The 18,807-nt window shown below is 37.5% G+C and overlaps 1 long non-coding RNA gene and 1 pseudogene across 2 annotated transcripts in view; both read right to left on the bottom strand.

The window, feature by feature from the left end:
* The window catches only part of LOC309632784, an 807,477-nt gene that overhangs the window by 141,635 nt on the left and 647,035 nt on the right, over window positions 1-18,807 (bottom strand). The window lies entirely within an intron of this gene.
* Window positions 1-18,807, bottom strand: part of LOC309632758 — a 40,981-nt pseudogene extending 22,174 nt beyond the window's left edge. Inside the window, exon 1 of the transcript in view lies at window positions 1-18,807. This exon is cut by the window's left edge and continues 22,174 nt beyond it. The product of the transcript in view is annotated as an uncharacterized misc_RNA (transcript).

The raw sequence follows: 18,807 nt of genomic DNA, 5'->3' as shown, positions 1-18,807 counted from the left end.
TAAAGCAGACTAAGAGACCGAGACGATCTTGAGTTCACAATTTAATGAATTTTGACAAATGTATCCTGTCTTGTAACTAACACTCAAACAAGATATAGAATATTTCACCCTAGAAAATTCCTTTGTGCTTCTTTCCAGCCAGTACTCTGCAGAAGCAACTACTGTTATGATTTCTTTCACCATAGATTAGTTTTGCCTGTTCTTGAACTTCTTCTAATGGAGTCCTAGGACATATACTCATTTACGTCTTTCTTATTTTATTAAACATAATGTTTTTGCTATTCATCCATGGTGTTTTGTATCAGTATCTGTTTGGGTTTTAGATTGGCTAGTTTACTTTTGAGGAATGTAGCTCTATTCTAAACTATAATCCAGCTGCTTGGGTCATTGGATACCTTGTATCCCTGCCTTACTTATTCACCTTCCCTCTGGGGTTAGATTTTTCTGTTCTTTGTACCTCCACTGAATCTTATATATACTTCTCCTGTGATACCTATACTCTTTGTAGGCAGAGACTTAGCACAGTTTGATTACAGAGTAGGTAGCCAGCATATGAAAGACTTGACCAGGATTCTGCTTTTAATGGACCAATCACTTACAACTGTAGCACTGCCACTCCACAGTTTGTCGCCTTTGAGCCAACTGTCTTCCCTTGCCTTGGACAAACCCTCAAATTTGTTGTCTTGGCTTGATCTTTTAGTTAATTAGCCAATATTGTAAGTGGCAAGCTAAGCACTGAGTCAGGTAAATAAAAATGCAGACTGACTAGCATACTACCTGGCATGCATTAGTTGCTCAGTCAAGTGGAGAGAAAGTAGAGGGAACTCAAGCTCAGTACTTTTTGGGCCAATCATTGAAGCCGCAGAGTTCCCACTATGTCCTGTAGCTGAGCCTGGTCAAACTATAAAACTATTCTTACTGTGTCATAAGTACAGCAGATTCGTTTTCCTTTACTTGTGTTTCTCGCGTACACATTTTTTCATGCTATTTGTATATTCTATTTCTCTCTCCATCAGAGAGGAAGTAACTTGTACAAGGACCTATGTTGTCAGTACTTTCACTTGCCATAGGACCGAGCTACAGTTTCATACACACGTAACACTCAAACATGTAGAGAAAGAGGTGGTAATGAGTACAGAATGGAGAAATGAATAGATCCAATCCCTGAGGTGCTTGATAACATACAATGTCACATAAAAGTTTATAAAAACCACCACTCTAAATAGCACAGCAAAAGGAACAAAGAAATAAAAATCAAAGAGAACATCTGGACCAAAAGTGAGAGGAAGCAACAGAAGAGAAACTTAGCAATAAGAATGTTGTATAACTGAATTGCCAAACTCAAGGGAAAGGTTTAGAAAAATATGATAGGCACCACTTACAGGGAACTCGGTTTTCTTAGCAAATGGATTCGGTAATTGGAATTTTTGTTCCTTCTTTTCCTCTGGGACTGTGTGGATGAGAGTTCATTAATGTGGCAAGATTGTGCAGTATCTTTGAAAATTGTAACTTGTTAATAAAGACCCAAATTACACTATATCTGTGTAATTTGGGTGATGATATGGGAATGGGTAAAGAAGACCCAGACCTACCAGATCTGTTCCCTCTGAGATTTCAGGGCCCAGACTTAAGATTATATAACTGGAGAAGAAATAAAATGGAGGAAGACAAATGCTACAGATTTATAACAGATGCTTGTAAGCCTAATTGTATAGCTTTGTGCATAAACCTTACCTGTTAGGCTACCTGTTAACAACTTTCAAATTTGCATACTCAAGATGAGTTCTGCAGTCTCTGAGTCTCCATCCACTTCATTTATTTTTTCTTCTCTCACATGTTTTCACGAGTTGTTCAAGGAATTATTGCTGAGTAATAAACCATCCCAAACTTAGTAGTGTAAAACCACTGTTTTGTAATGCTTATAAATTCAGTGGGTCAGACATTCAGACAAGACACTGTAGGGATGGCTTGTTGATGTTCTATGATATATATCAAGCTTCACATTGCTGGGGGTGAGTGGAACAGTGTGGGACAAATATCTGGAGGCTCTGTTCCTCACATATCCGATGTCTGGGCTGGGGTGACTCAAAGCTGGGCTCATCTGGGACTGTCTCTAGAGCCCCTCTCAGCATTGTGGCTGTGTTCTGAGTTGGATAGTGTTGAGACCAAGCATTCCAAGAGAGCCAAGCAGAAGTTCTCTGGTCTTATAGCCCAACCCCACAAGTCTCATGAATTCACTTCTCCCGTACTTTATCTTCAGAGCAGCCCTAAGGACCCCACGATTCTAGGGGAGGGAGAAGACGTAGAATACACCTCTAGATGGGAGAGGTGTCAAAGAATTTGCATCCATTAAAAAAAAATGGCCACCACATCTGTACATTAAAAAACAAACAAAAAATGGTATTTTTATCAAGTAACACTTTCCAGACTTGCTCAGGAGAAAGCTTATGCGTTTGTTTCTGGCCCTTTGGCTATTAATAGCAATAAGCCCTGGCTAATAGGGCTCTAGGTTAGATTCTGCCAATGAGACATTTGCATGATATTTGGAAGTGGGGAAAGAGGTCACTTTTATTAGCAGGCAACAGTGGGCACATGGCAGATCTCTGCTTCAGTGCGACAGTCAGCTGAGTTCATTAGTGGCAATTTCCTTAACCGTCTACAGTATCCTAATTTCCTAAAACCCAGCAGTCTTTTCCTTTGTCTTTTCCCCGCAGCCTTTCTATCAGGTCTGTAAGCACTAACTCCCTGTATTAAGTTCCTTCTTTGAAATGCCTGGAGAAATTCCCCTGTTTTTACAACTGACTCTTTTTCATGATAAAATTTATTTACATACTTACATTTAACTGGATCAGGGAATTCTTTCGCAGGTATCAGTTTCTAGTGGTCATGCATATTCCATTTGGGGATTGACAAAAATTATCTTTATTATGTGGTAATAGCTCATTTTATTTACTCAGTTAATTTATATTGAAGGTCTTCAAATAATTTAAACAGTTAGGAAAATAATTTTTGCAATCTAGTTATTAATTTGAGCCTGAGATAATTTTTAATAAGAAAAGAAGAAAATATTCTGACAGAACTCCACTTTGGGCTAAAATGCCATGAATACAAAGAAAACCTAAATAATAAACCCCTAAGGGATATGATCTATATGGAATAAACTAGACTAGTACTCATTGAATTGATATTTAAAAAGACATTTGGGATAGTAAAGAAGAAAATGTGTTGTAATTTAGCTTATTTTGTCCTTTTTTCAAGTTCTGTCCCAGTTGAATTTTTATCAGAGTGTATATCTATATTACACTTAGAGGCATGCATATCTATGCAACTTCTCATCTATGTCTATGGAACAGAAAGTGGTAATGAGATGTCTTATGTATATATATATTGAATGTGATATAATATACAAGGACACTACCAATTCTGTGGAAGTCAAAGGTAGAAACAACACTGTCTTTACTCCTCAAGATCATATTATTCCTTTAATTACAAAGAAAATAAGAACAGGTTTTAAAAAGGTTATAGTCAAGCTTGAATTTAACTGAAAGTTGGGTAGTGCAAAAAATAATTTGGGGAAAAATTTCCATGACTTCTGAATACTTGAAGGAAATTAGAAAAAACAATACATTATCCTGTATCCTCTTTATATCTAGATGGTCAGGGGGTCAGACTGTTAAAAAAAAAATTTTTTTTTTTTCACTTGGGGTTTGCCAGGCAAATAACCCTTTGTTAGTTGAGATAGTTTTAGCTAAATTTAGGAATCCAACTTTGATAAATAGTATGCCTTTTCACTTTGCACTAAACCCTTTGCACTTTGATGTCAGCTTATTGACAAATCTGCACCCAGTGCTTAGAGAGAGAGAAAGAGAGTGTGTGCATGTGTGTGTGCACCCGTGCGTGTGCATGAGTGATACCTGTTAGTGTGTTGACTGTGCTGCATCACCCTGCTTCACTGGTGAGAACACAGGGTTGATTATTGGATTGTGTGTCACCTGTACCACTTGGAAGCTCTTTGCTCCTTGACCACATCATAATCCTTACTAATTACCTTACTAATCAAGGTTTTTGATCACTGAGGGAATTGAACAAAGATTGTTAAAGGATGGGAAAATTCTACATTGCTCAAAAACAAGTTCTGAATTCATGCCTGTGGACTGGTGGAATGATAGTTGCCTTATAGGACAATATTATCAAATATAATTTCCTGGAGCAATATGTCTATATCTGATGATATTCTGTCATACATTCTGGGTAAAATATGATTTACATGCATCTATGGAGCCTTCAAGGAACTTGGATAGAGACTTAAAAAGAGAGACATATAATTTAAGCAAATGAACATAATAAAGAGTTATAGGGGTTCTGATAAGTCTCTATAAAGTAGATTGGGGGCACAAAGCAAGGACTACTGTGGCTGTAGATTCAGGACAGTATTAGGCAGAGGAAAGAACACAAAATATACTGTGAAAATCAATAAGCTTTCAGGGTGATATAGGGGAAAAGGGAACTGTCCTCGGAGGGAACAACATTCATAAGGATGGAGGGCCGTTTGGAAACACTAGCAGCTTGTTTCACATTGAATATATGGAGCAAGCAGGCTCTGGGAGAAGCAGCTCCAGTGAAAAGAAGGGACCCAGAAAAAGGCCAGATGTGGAACAGCTGTCTGCTTGTCTCAGAGTTTCACTTTGTATAGAAAGGGGAGTCAAAAAGGATTTGAATCATCATCATATTGCAATGTAGTGTTTTAGCTAAGATCACTCTGGCTGCATTATGGAGAATGTGTTAGAAGTTTATTGAGGGACAACTTGAGAAAACTTTAATGTAGCTTACATAAATGAGGTAAAAAAAAAAAAAAAGTCTTCTTAAAAGCTGAATGTGGGTGGGGCTACCTTCAGGACTCCTCTAACACTTTTCACCTTTCATTGTGTGTGTGTGTTTTGTGGAGGGAGGGGTATATGTGTCCACGGAGAAAATGCATCCAGCATAGTGCAATATCTGTAGCTATTTCTCTCTGAATGTAAGTTCATAATTCAGACCTTATATCTGCCTCCTACTACATAGGGTAAACTAGTGTGATGAGAACAGAGAGGAAGTAGGAAAAGGAAGTATTTAAAGCCAAGGCTGGGATAGTAAAACATGAGTTACACAAGCACAACGATGCCCAATTTTGACCATTTCTCAAAGACAGCAAAGGGGTAGATAGAATGTTGATGGATGAAAGGTTACCAAAAGACTGTATGTACAAAGAGATCAATAAATGAAGTAGGATCAGAGAAAAATCCACAGCTAAGAAAGAAAAGCCCAGTGTAAGGATGCTTGCTGAGGTAGGTAAATCTAACTTAATTGGTGATGCCTTGAAGAAAGATAGTTTTTAAACAATCATCAGGAAAGACAGGAGATTTTTTTAAAAAGAAGAGATAATTAGAAATATATTATGCTTCCCAACCTAAGTGTCCATTGACAGATGAATGGATAAAGAAGATGTGGCACATATATACAATGTAATATTACTCAGCCATAAAGAGAAACGAAATTGAGTTATTTGTAGTGAGGTGGATGGACCTAGAGCCTGTCATACAGAGTGAAGTAAGTCAGAAAGAGAAAAACAAATACTGTATGCTAACACATATATATGGACTCTAAAAAAAAAAAAAAAAAAGTTCTGAAGAACCTAGGGGGAGGATGGGAATAAAGACGCAGATGTAGAGAATGGACTTGAGGACACGGGGAGGGGGAAGGGTAAGCTGCGACGAAGTGAGAGAGTGGCATGGACATATATACACTACGAAATGTAAAATAGATAGCCAGTGGGAAGCAGCCACATAGCACAGGGAGATCAGCTCAGTGCTTTGTGACCACCTAGAGGGGTGGGATAGGGAGGGTGGGAGGGAGACGCAAGAGGGAGGAGATATGGGGATATATGTATATGTATAGCTGATTCACTTTGTTATACAGCAGAAACTAACAGCATTGTAAAGCAATTATACTCCAATAAAGATGTTAAATTAATTAATTAATTAAAAGAAATTGACCTAAGAAAAGGGAAATCAGCCAACTCTAACCCCCTCTAGTCTTCTTGTCTCATATAAGGGGAGGGAGAAGGCTGAGGAACATTTCTGAAGGCCACAGCCCAGGGACTCAGGCCCACTAAAAAACTGACATTTAATCATAAAATTATAAAACACCTCCCCCCACCCACATCCAATCACTAGACCAGCAGGGCTCCACTACAATTACAGTGGCATACAACCGAGAGCTGCAAGACACAGATTCTGTTTAAGAAGTGTTTAGGGAGACATAAAAACAACATGAGAAGGAAAAAAATAAGGAAACCAGAAGAAATGAAGCCTCTGGCACCTAGAGCAGAAGATATTAAACATAGCACAGCTCATGCTAAAAGCCTAATTATCTCAGTTTCTTTACCCAATATACCATGTCCGGCTTTCAGCAAAAAAGGAAATGACATGCTAGAAAGCAAGGAAAAACATAGTCTGAAGAGACAAAGGAAGCATAAGAGACTCAGGCATAACATAACTTTTGGAATTATCAGATAGGGAGTTTAAAACAACTATGATTAATACATTAAGTGCTCTCAAGGAAAATGAAACAACATGCAAGAATGGATGGGTAATGTAAACAGAGCAATGGAAACTCTAAAAGGAATCAGTGAGCTTGAAGATATGTCATCTCCAAAAAGAAATGCAAAGAGAATGATTTTTTTAAATGGAACAGAATATCAAGGAACTGTGGAACAAATACAAAAGGTAGAACAAATGTGAAGTGGAAATACTAGAAGAAGAAGAAAGAAAAAAAGGAACAGAAGATATATTTGAAGTAATAATGGCTGAGAAATTCTCAAAATTAATGACAGACACCAAACCACAGATCCAGAGAAACTCAGAGAATACCAAGGAGAATAAATACCCAAAAAATCTATATCAAACTACAGAAAGACAAAGACAAAGAAAAAAAAATTTTTAAAGAATCCTGATCTGTAGAAGATCAAAGATAAAAATTACATTGGACTTCTCTTCAGAATACATGCAAGCACGAAGAAAATGGAGTGAAATATTTAAAGTATTGAAGGAAAAGCCATCAACCTAGAATTCTGTATCCAGTGAAATTATCACTGGATATACAAAGAACACATAAAACTCAACAATAAGAAATGAACAACCCAGTTAAAATATAGGCAAAATATCTGAACACACCCCTCACTAAATAAAAATACAGACTTTAAATAAGTACATGAAAAGCTGACATATATCATTAAGGAATTGTGAATTAAAACAACAGTGAGCTACTACTACACATCTATTAGAATGGTTAAAAAAACAAAAACTGACAGTACCAAATGTTCCACACTAATGCAAGATGTTAATAATAGGGAAACTGTGCTGGTGGGGAGGGACTGCATTTGGGGATCTCTGTACTATCTGCCCAATTTTTGTGTAAATCAAAAACTGTTCTAAAAACTGAAGTCTCCTAATTTTTAAAAAACCAGTACAGGGTAAATTGAGGACGCATGGAAGATTCACAGAGTAAAAGAATGACAAAGATCAAATGGGTTCAGAGCTAGAAGAGACCTTAGGATTGGTCATTCGTTCATCACATATTTATTGGGAACTTACAGAGTGTCACTCTGTGTGAGGCACGGAAAGTACAGTGAGAACAAGACAGCCCCATCGCAGTAGAGTACTAAGTGAACAGGTCATTTCCTTTTTTGATACGTGTGTGTGTGTGTATATGTGTCAGGGATGGAGGAGAACTTTGAGAGGATGGTCACTAAGACATTAACAGTAGTTATTTCTGGATGGGCTTTATTTCCTTTTACTGGTTCATATCATTTCATAGTGTTTCTATGATATGCATGCTTTGCTATTGTAATAAGAAAATAAAATAATAAAAGTAATTTTTCTCTTATTCTAAAAAAATATATATATTGTGCTTCCTAGCAGGAAACATTGCATTGATTTCTTCTTAATAAAAATGTTAATGGGCTCCTCAGAAGAGTTCTTGCCTTAAAATTTGGGAGACATGTTAAACTTTGTGAAGAAACCAAGACTTTTGCAAATTTACCAAACTACTGGCAAAGTAAAATGATTTAGGACTTAATTTTAAGGATGCCAATACTAGTCATAGACAAAGAATTAAAAATGGATAAACTCAAAGACAATTTCATTCACAAGAGCCTAAGAAATTATAGAAAAATCGTGTGTGTGTGTAATTTTGTGATAATTGAAGTTGAGAATAAGACCACCTAAGTACCCAGTTGTGAGTTAAGGAACTCCCAAGAATATAGCTGAACTGAGCATTTAACCCTGATTACTATATACCTTTAAGTCCTTAAAAGTCTGAGATTGGGACCAAAACAATTCACATCCAGAAACTCAAATATTTATATTTTTCGGAAGTGATCTCTTCTAGGTGAGCTACACTAACCAGACTCATACAAGAGTGATGAACAAACCAGATTAATGCATAAATTTATAATGAGAAATTTAGCTTTCAAGCAAATTGGTATCCTTGTGTCAGCTGATGTGCTCAGTGTCAAAAAGCTACGTAGGAAGGCAACCTATAATCAGAAGACTTGGTGATAGGAGCAACCAGAATAAGTGGTATAATGCAAATATCTGGAGTCTTAAGGTCATGATATCTTCCGGTTCACAAATGGACCGAAAACACCAACTAGGCTTGCTGGTTCTTAAGGGTATGCTCACCCATGAATGAAGCGAAGGACATGTTCATAAATGTTCCCCTTTGTGTTCTCTTTCTGGGCACTGTACAGACTATTTTCCTTTCTAGTTCAGGCAAATGTTAGAAGGAAAGATAGGAAGTCTAAGATTTTTAATGAGTTTAGTACAAACTAGAGAGAGGGGAGAGGTAGGAGATCCCTAAGGCTGGAGCTAAGTTAAGCTTGAGGAATATAAGGAAGTTATAACTGGAGAAATTTTTACCTGAAGCAAGAATAATGAACCAAGTCTCTAGGGGCAAGCATCAGGGATGCTAGAATTGCTTAGAGCTGAGGGTAACACGGGCTTATGTTGGTAGGCAGCTGTGGTGTCAGTGATTTTGAGCTGAAGCCAAAGAGATAGATGTAGGGGAAGTCTTTTTTTGTGGAAGAGCAAACGGGAAGCTCAGGGGTTAAAGGAAGAGGAGGAGATGGTATAAGAGCATGGGTCAGAAAGAAAGACATACTTACAGAAACCTTAAATAGGATAGCATCTGTGAAGATTTGGTAAAAGCTGCTTTAAATTGTGAACAATCTAGACTCTTTCTAAAAGTCCTTAATTTCTAATAGCTTATGCATTAACTACCTCAAGGAAAAAACAAACTTGGGCAGGAACTGGAAAGTCAAAGGCTAAACATCCTAGTTCAACAGTCTAATACATCCTAGACCAATAGTCTAATCATGCTAGACCAATAGTCTAATAAACCCAAGTCTGAAGTTCACAGAAAATTTACAAGTGATGTTACCTAGTGTGGATATCCCTCTGTACTGAGCCAAGGGGAGATAGCTGCATGAGGTGCTGTGTGCCCCCATTTGAAAACTACATTTTTGTTTAATATTGTCCTATGGGACTTGAGAATGCTGAGCCCTGTTGGCTATCACAGCTAGATGACTCGAGGGCCTATCCTTTGGATGTAAGCCACAAAAGCTGGGGTGCTAGATGGGTGGCCAAGCTCCTTCCAGAGAGAAGCTGGAGAATTGCTTTTATTGTTGGAGTGAGCCAGAAGGAGAATCAGAATGGATATTAATGGTGGTATAGAGATGAAATCATCATGCCCTTATTTACACAAAGTGGGTGAGTATATCTTTTGTTTGTAACCCCTTTCCAGAATCTATCTTGTCCATGAAAGGGATCAGAAATGGTCATGGTTCCCATCCAGTAACATGCAGAACTCATGCCAAACACCGACCACATGGGGCACTCAGATGCAGGAGATGAACTACAGCATCAAGGAAACAATATGAGGACAAATTAGTGGCAGATAATTCTTCAGAGAATGTTGAGGGAAGTAAGGGCTTCCTAGAGATACAATTATTAAAGCTAGTACTTAAATTTAACTGTAAGCAGGCATCATAAAGAGACTATGAATAAGTATCATGATAAAATGTTTTTTCAGCCCAAACCAGTATGAATAAACACAGCATGGGGCCCACAAAAGAGGTTTAGCAGAGCCTGAATGTTGCAAGGAGAGGAAACCATGCTGGATTAGAACTAAGATTACTTTTAACACTCTGTCAAAGGTTTTTCATGAACCTTTATTAGACAGGAGCTGAATGTATATTCCAGACCTCCCACCGTAATAATTGCATGAGTATGCTCAAGTTAGCTAGGCAATAAATTGCATATAGTGTTCATCCCATGTAAGTAATATTTTTAACAAATTCCTTCATCATTTTCATGAAGTCTTAGTTACAGACAATAACAGCACACACACACAAAAACAACAGTCACCTCTGTTATTGATATAGGTGGGTATTTGAATTGAGCAAACTTGACTGATGACTGAAATCAAGGATCTAGATCTCAGTGGGATAAACTAGGGGGGCGCTAATAGCTAACGTGGTTTTTACTCAGCGTGCTCCTTTCTCAGTGATACACTTTGAAAACAGAGAGATAGCAGAAATAGCAATTGTCCCAGCACCAAAGTTGAGGACCTGTGAAGGTATATGGAATGACTGGCATAGTTAAGAATGTAGGTCAAGGTAGTGGGTTGAAGGTTGAGTCGGCTATATTGGGCAGATATGATAAAGGATATATCGGCTTTCAAAGATGTTTCCAGGACTCTCCTAGGACATGAACAGGTATATTCATGCCTCAGCCTTGAAACATCAGCTTTACAACTATTTTCGGATCTCACTTGGTGTGGGTAGGGATTCCCAGTCAACCACTGGGTCTGGCTCTTGTTGGCTCTGGGTCTACTGTTCAAGGAAGCTACAAAGTGGCCACTGTCAGTAGGCCCTAAAAAAGCTGTTAATTCTAGACTTTACCTCTTTGATGGGCTTGTGATATGGACTCAGGTGGTAATTTTTAAATCCTCAGATTTTACAACTGTATAGGGCTGGGAAAACTTGGTCTGACGGCAGATGTGAGCATTTTGTAAAAACTGCCAGATGATGGCTGCTGATAGAGTAGGATAAGGGGTTGGGAACTGATTTACTTGTGCAATCAAGGGCTTAAAGCCTGGCTATATAGTATCAACCGTACTCTGGAAGACCTTTTGTTTTCAAATCATTTAAATTAGTTTTTCCTCCCAAGGGCTGCTGATTAACTCGCAAACTATGGAGGAAAGTACCTGCAACAAGGTAACAGACTGCCCAGGGCCACTGTGGCTGTGAGGGCAGAGCTGGTATGAAAACGGAAATCCCTGGAGGCCTCTCTCAGCCCACAGAGTCCCTCGCGGCTCCCTCCAGCGAGGTCTGTGATTCTTAAAGTGACTCTCGCCACAGGCAGTTCACAGATCATCTATTTCATGTCCACAACTATAAATAATCTCTTGGCAAAATGTATTTGAGCTGCAGAGTAAGTAATAGAGATAAAATGCCTTCATTTGACTCTTGAGTCTGGTAAAAACCGGTTTTCTTAAGCCTCCCCTGTACTCGGTGTAGAGCTTCTCTGGAGACCTGTTAGCCTCTAGAATATTCAAGGAAAGGCGGTTTGTGTTTGAGTGAAAATATGGTCATTTCTGGCCTTGGCTTACTAGCATAATGGTCTGAGAAATGTAAGCATGAGACAGCGAATTAAGGCAATGCCCCATATATGACTCTCACATCTGACAACCCAACTGCGTAAACTGATAGGCCTTTTGGTTTTCTTTTTCTTTTAAATCAGGAAGGCTATAGGAAAATATCAAAGTTTTTATTCCTCTTGGCTGTTATCAAAATTTAGAATATAAAGTTATATGGCAATTTTTAAAATCACATAATTGATGAATTTTGAGATGATCTATCTGTTTCTATGGCATGTGAGGAGATGAAGGCTGATTTTAACTTTTACCATTTGGTATAGACCGTTACACTGTTATCGTCTCATATCTGAATAGTCAAGAGGCAATATTACACTGAAAACTGGGAGTATGTCGAGTCCAGGACACATTTTTGAAGTATTTATCCTTTGTTTTGAGGGCCTTCCTACTTCTTTTTCTTTACTCCTGTCCTTACTTCCTCACGCCTCTGGCTGCTCTAACCCTTGATTTTTAAGTTCGACCTAAGGATGTCTTTACCTAAAGCCTTTCTCCTCATATACCAAAACTGCTCTTCTGTTTTCTAAGCCTCTTGCTATCAAAGTACTCATTACTCTGGGGATATCTCAACTGGAGTTTAGGAGGGAAGTAATTTAAGGCAGCAAGTGCACTCTCCATAAAGGACTTAATTGTTAAGCTAATTCTGTTAGAGTTATTTACCTTTCAAAATGGGCTTGTTAACCAAAATGAATCTTGATTTGGTAGAATTTCACGCCTGAGAAGCCGGAATGAGACATAGTTAGGCAGTGCCGAGAAGAGATTTTAGGGCAGTGGGGTCCTCTCACTCCTTGTTTATCATACGTACTTATACACGAGGTTAGATAACTGCAAATATTGATCAAATTGTTTATAATTTCATCATTACTGCCCTGTAGAATATTGATCAATACAAATAGATAATTTTGAGATGACATGGATGAAGATTTAATAAGAAGCATTTAGCTTGTTGGTCTGGTTCCCATCTCAGAGACAGTCATGCACGGGGCAAGGTAGATGACTTGTTTAGATTCTAAGGTACTCCTAAGTGTTCTGCCTTGCTTGGTATGGTACCCTTCTCACCCTGCTTGAAGTTCACACTATAGGTCACTAGTGGGTTATAAAACAAATAGAAATAAGCTCTAATTTTTAGTAGTGGTTTTCTCTGCCTCTTCTACTGGTACGTGGTGAATTGATGGCATTCACCACTTGGTGACTTAGATTTTACAGGAATGAGATTATAAAATAATTCTAGGCTATGGTTTTCTCAGAGCTGTGATAGGATGACAGGATATATTCAAAGGAACTGGTTGAAAGCCAGAGGAAAAAAGGAAGCGTGATGGCAGACTTCACTCCTATCATATTTCCCCCACAGGGACATGCAGATGTGGGCTTAGGTGAAATGGAAAAAATTTGATGTCTAGTACTTAGGATTTCAATTCATTGTTCACATTCCTTTGAATTTCTGGGGTAACTTAATAAAGAAAAAGACCAATTTGGTTTTCAGGAACTTGAGAAAATCTACTGTATTTGTGAAGCCAACACACCTCATGGGAAACAGGCAACTGGATAACATAAGAGTATTTGAAAACTATGTCTGTTGGATAGAAATATAGGTCATAGAAATCACTTCTTAAATTAGTCTTACATAAATATTTCAGCCTCCAGGCAATGTGGTTACTTGAGAGGGTGTGGTATGAAGGAAAATATTTACAAGAGACAAGAGGAGTCAATGACTTTGACTTTCATTTGAACATATTTATCCTAGCAAGTCCCTATTCATGTTCTCCTTATGAGCTCGAGGCACCTTCTAATGTTCAATTCTTGCCCATAAGGAATAGGTATTTCTTAGTATCTTGGCAGCAACTGTATAGTTTGTATTTTACCTTATAGGCAATGCTAACAGATCAGATGAACACTAAAATGGCTTATCTACTCTAGGAAGGTAAATATCATCTAAAGTGATAGGGAGTAAAGTTTATTATGAGTTAGTGCTGTTTAGTAGGTGAAGAAAATTAAAGACCTGACATTTCTTGAGACTAAATGGCAGAGAAGTTTATATTGCCCAATTTTGAACAAAATTGGGAAAATAATTTTAATTGGTACAGATTTGAATTCAAACCCCAGCTGCTTTCAGGTAGTGGTCTAGGATAGAGTTTCTAAAATAACTCTGCTGCCCTACTCTCTGCTGTAGTTCAGATGGATCCGGGAAGACTAGATTTGTCCTGGAAGAAAAGCCCTTGTATAACTTGAGATTCCTAGAAAACTTGCTCACACCTGGTGGTCATGGGAAGAGTTTTGCAAACTTGCTCTACCAAAGGAGAAAGTGCAGGCGACTTCACTGTCACATCTCCCTCCCCATGGATCTCCAGGTTCTTCAGTGAACTGAATGGTCTTCTCTGGAACAGGGAGGGAAATAGCCAATTTGGGAGGAGGGGTATGGTCAGAGTATAGAACAAATGACGTTTTCTTCCTTGCATTGTCTGGCAGACTGCCTTCTTGGGACACATACATATAGACAGTTGTCACACGTCTTAATTATCGATATATGGAGCACAACCGTAGATGACACAGAATATATATTTGCTTCTCTTCGGAAATATTTGATAGAAAACATGTTAACATCAATCTGAAATCTCAGAGTTCTTTTGAGATAGTGGAAATATCTTATGGATATGAAATATATGCTTTGAACTGCGTTCTAACACCCTGCTTTCTTTTCCTCACAGAGCTAGCACCAATGCTAAGATCATTAAAAGAGTTACTTCCAGTTAATAAATGAATCTCCTACTATTGTCTCTGCTCCCATTGTTTTTGGAGTTTTGAACCAAATCACATTTACTATCAGCCAACTCAAGGAGAAACAAACTTTGTTTATAATTACATGGCACAATACATTTTGATGTTCCTTGTCTATTCCTTGACCTAAATCAGCTGGTCTGATAATACTTTGTAATATTTGTCTTTCTTCATTGCACTTGCTAGTTTACTATCTAGTTAATTATCTAATTTATTCACCTTGCTTATTGTTTGTATGTGCTAACAGAATGTGAGCTTCTTGGAGGCAGAAACCACGGCTGTCTTACTTGCCATCATATTCTGAGAAAGTAGAACCGTTTTTGGTCTACAGTAGGCACAAAATAAATATTGATCAAATGAAGTAATGAGACAAAGCTAGAAATATTGTCCTCAACTGAATAGACAAATGAATGAATAAACCCAATGCTACTGTTTCTGTCCTCATCTGATTTGACTTTCCCAGAGCTCCTGAAATAATTTATCATCCCTTCCATAACGAAGCACACACTGCCCTTGGATTCTACAATAGGACATTGTTTTGTCTCCTCAGACTCTTCTGCCTGTGCTTCCTCTACTGACCTCTAAATATTTGAGCTCTCCTGGACTCTGCTCTGAGCCCTCTCTCTTTCTTAAATTCACTCTCTTTGTGAGATATCTGTTTCCTTGGCCTTAATTACCCCATAGATGCTGACAACTCCCAAATATATACAACCAGCCAGGATGTCTCCCTTGGACTCCAGACTTGAATATGCAACTTTCTGCTTGATCTGCATTTGAATGTCTCACAGCTTTCTTAAAATTAATTTTTAAATCAAACTCTTAAACTGTCATGCAGCCACCTTCACTAACCAACCAGTGAATGAAAAAATGAGCAAACAAAACAGTAATCAAACAAAACCCTCCTTTCCCTGTCCCGGCTTTGTAAATGAGACCACCTCCCACACAATAACTCAGATGAGGAACTTAGGAGTCATTCTCGAGACATCCTTTCCTTAACTCACATAGCTACTCGATCTGAATGTCCTATTGTTTCTACCACCAAAAATTATCTGGAAATTTTATCTTTTCTTTCTCTACTGCTGGTGGATTTCCTTCCACTTTTATTCTTTTTAACTAAAAACATTTTTAAAATTAAGGTATGGTTTATATACAACATTATATTAGTTTCACCTGTACAACATACCGATTTGACGTTTATATACATTATGAATTGATCATCATGGTAAGTCTAGTAACCATCTGTCACCATAAAAAGTTATTCAAATAGTATTGACTCTATTACCCGTGCTGTACATTATATCCCCATGACTTATTTATTTTATAACTGGAAGTTTGTGCTTCTTAATTCCCTACACCTATTATGCCCAACTCCCCACCCTTATTCCCTCTGGCAAACCACCACTTTGTTTTCTGTATCTGAGTCTCTTTCTGTTTTGTTTTGGTTTTTTGTTTTTGAGATTCCACATGAATAAAATTGTATGGTGTTTGTCTTTCTCTATCTTATTTCACTTAGCATAATACCCTCTAGGTCCATCCATTTTGTTGCAAATGGCAAGATTTCATTCTTTTTATGGCTGGTAATATTCCATTGTGTGTGTGTGTATGGTTGTGTGTGTGTATCACACTTTCTTTATCCATTTATTCATAGATGGACACTTAGGTTGCTTCCATACCTTGGCTATTATGAACAATGCTGCAGTGAACATAAGGGTGCACATATCTTTTCAAATTAGTATTTTCTTTTTTTTAATACTCAGAATTAGAATTGCTAATTTGTATAGTAATTCTATTTTTAATTTTTTGAGGAAGGTTTCCATAGTGGCAGCACCAATTTACATTCCCACCCACAGTGCACAAGGATTTCCTTTTCCCCACCACCTTTCCAACACTTGTTATTTGTTGTCTTTTTTATAATACCCATTCTGATGGGTGTGAAGTGATATCTCAATGTGGTTTTGGTTTTCATTCCCCTCATGATTAGTGATGTTAAGCATCTTTTCATGTGTCTGTTGGCCATCTGTATGTCTTCCTTGGAAAAATGTCTATTCAGGTCCTCTGCGCATTTTTTAATCTGATTTGTTTTTGGATATTGAGTTGTGTGAGTTCTTTATATATTTTGGATATTAATCCCTTATCATATATATTATTTGCAAATATCTTCTCCCATTGAGTAGGTTACCTTTTCATTTTGTTGATGGTTTCCTTCACTGTGCAAAAGATTTCTAGTTTGATGTAGTCCCATTTGTTTATTTTGGCTTTTGTTGCCCTTGCCTGAGGAGACATGTCCAAAAGAATATTATTAAGACTGATGGCAAAGAGCATACTGCCTGTGTTTTCTTCTAGGAGTTTTATGGTTTCAGGTCTTACATTTCACTCTTCGGTCCACTTAGAGCTTTGTTTTGTGTATGGTATAAGAAAGTAGTCCAGTTTCATTATTTTGCATGTAGCTGTTCACTTTTCCCAACACCATTTATTGAAGAGACCAGCTTTTCCCCACTGTATATTCTTGGCTCCTTTGTTGTAAAGCAATTGATCCTGTAAACATGAGTTTATTTCTGGGCTCTCTATTCTGTTCTACTGATCTATATGTCTATTTTTGTGTGAGTACCATACAGTTTTGATACTATAGCTTTGTAGTATAGTTTGAAATCAGGAAATATGATACATCCAGCTTTGTTCTTTCTCAAGATTGCTTTGGCTATTTGGGGTCTTTAGTGGTTCCATACAAATTTTAGGATTTTTTGTCCCAGTTTTGTGAAAAATGTCATTCGTGTTTTGATACAGATTGCATGGAATATGTAGATTGCTTATGGAAACTGTAACAATATCAATCCTTCCAATCCATGAGCACCATATAACTTTGCATTTATTTGTGTTATGTATGGCTGTTAGCATAATGGACACCATCTTGGGTCCTTACAGTTTCTCCTGTCCTTCTGCTGACCCTACCCAGGACTGTACTGAGCAGTAAATTACCACTCTGTCATCAAGGGCTTTGTAGTTAATAGATATTGTTTCATAATCATTAGGACCAGGCGGCCTCTATGCTCTGTTAGTCCCCATACAATGATTAAGACCTTCACTGATGTGTTCCTGGTGCCCACAAGAGTAGTTATCCATTCATAAATCCTGACTTAGGAATGCACATACTATTTCAAAGTACCTACCGCCATCCTCTAGGTTAACTGTTTTTTAGTGTCAAGGTGAATAAGTTCAGTGGGCACTTTTCATTTCCTCCGTCCTCCAACAGCATCATGTTCAGTTTCTTTCATCAGTGCCTTATAGTTTTCAGAGTACAAGTCATTCACCACCTTGGTTAAATTTATTCCTAAGTGTTTTATTCTTTTTGATGCAATTGTGAATGGGATTATTTTCGTAATTTCTCTTTATGACAATTTGATATTAGTGTATAGAGATGCAACATATTTCTATGTATTGATTTTGTATTCTGCAACTTTACTGAATTCATTTCTTAATTCTAGTAGTTTTTTGATGACATATTAGGATTTTCTATATATAGTATCATGTTATCTGAAAACAGTGACAGCTTTACTTCTTTCCAAATTGGATGCCTTTTATTTTATTTCTATTTTGTTCTTGTCTGATTGCTGTGGCTAGGACTCGCAATACTATGTTGAATAAAAGTGGTGAGAGTAGCCATCCTTGTCTTGTTCCTCATCTTAGAGGAAAAGCTTTCAGCTTTTCACTGGGTTTGTCATATATGGCCTTTATTATGTTGAGGTACGTTACCTCCATACACATTCTGAGAAATTTTATCATAAGTGAATGTTGAATTTTGTCATTTTATTCCATTTAGTTCAGAAAAGATACTTGATATGATTTAAATCTTCTTAAATTTATTGAGACTTATTTGTGGTCCAGCATGTGACCTGTCCTGGAGAATATTCCAAGTGCAATTAAAAAGAGTATGTACCAATACCATACTGTCTTGATTACTGTAGCTTTGTAGTATAGTTTGAAGTTGGGTAACCTGATTCCTCCAGTTCCATTTTTCTTTCTCGAGATTGCTTTGGCTATTCAGGGTCTTTACTGTTTCCATACAAATTGTAAAAATTTTTGTTCTAATTCTGTGAAGAATGCCATTGGTAGTTTGATAGGGATTGCGTTGAATCTGTAGATTGCTTTGAGTAGTATAGCCATTTTCACAATATTGATTATTCCAATCCAAGAACATGGTATATCTCTCCATCTGTTTATGTCATCTTTGATTTATTTCATCAGTGTTTTATAGTTTTCTGAGTACAAGTTTTTGCCTCCTTA

The sequence above is a fragment of the Balaenoptera borealis genome (assembly GCF_965194805.1).
Source record: "Balaenoptera borealis genome assembly, chromosome: 8".
NCBI classification, from domain to species: Eukaryota; Metazoa; Chordata; class Mammalia; order Artiodactyla; family Balaenopteridae; genus Balaenoptera; species Balaenoptera borealis.
Note: the sequence above shows the minus strand (reverse complement) of the source record. Positions and strands in the feature narration are given on the sequence as shown.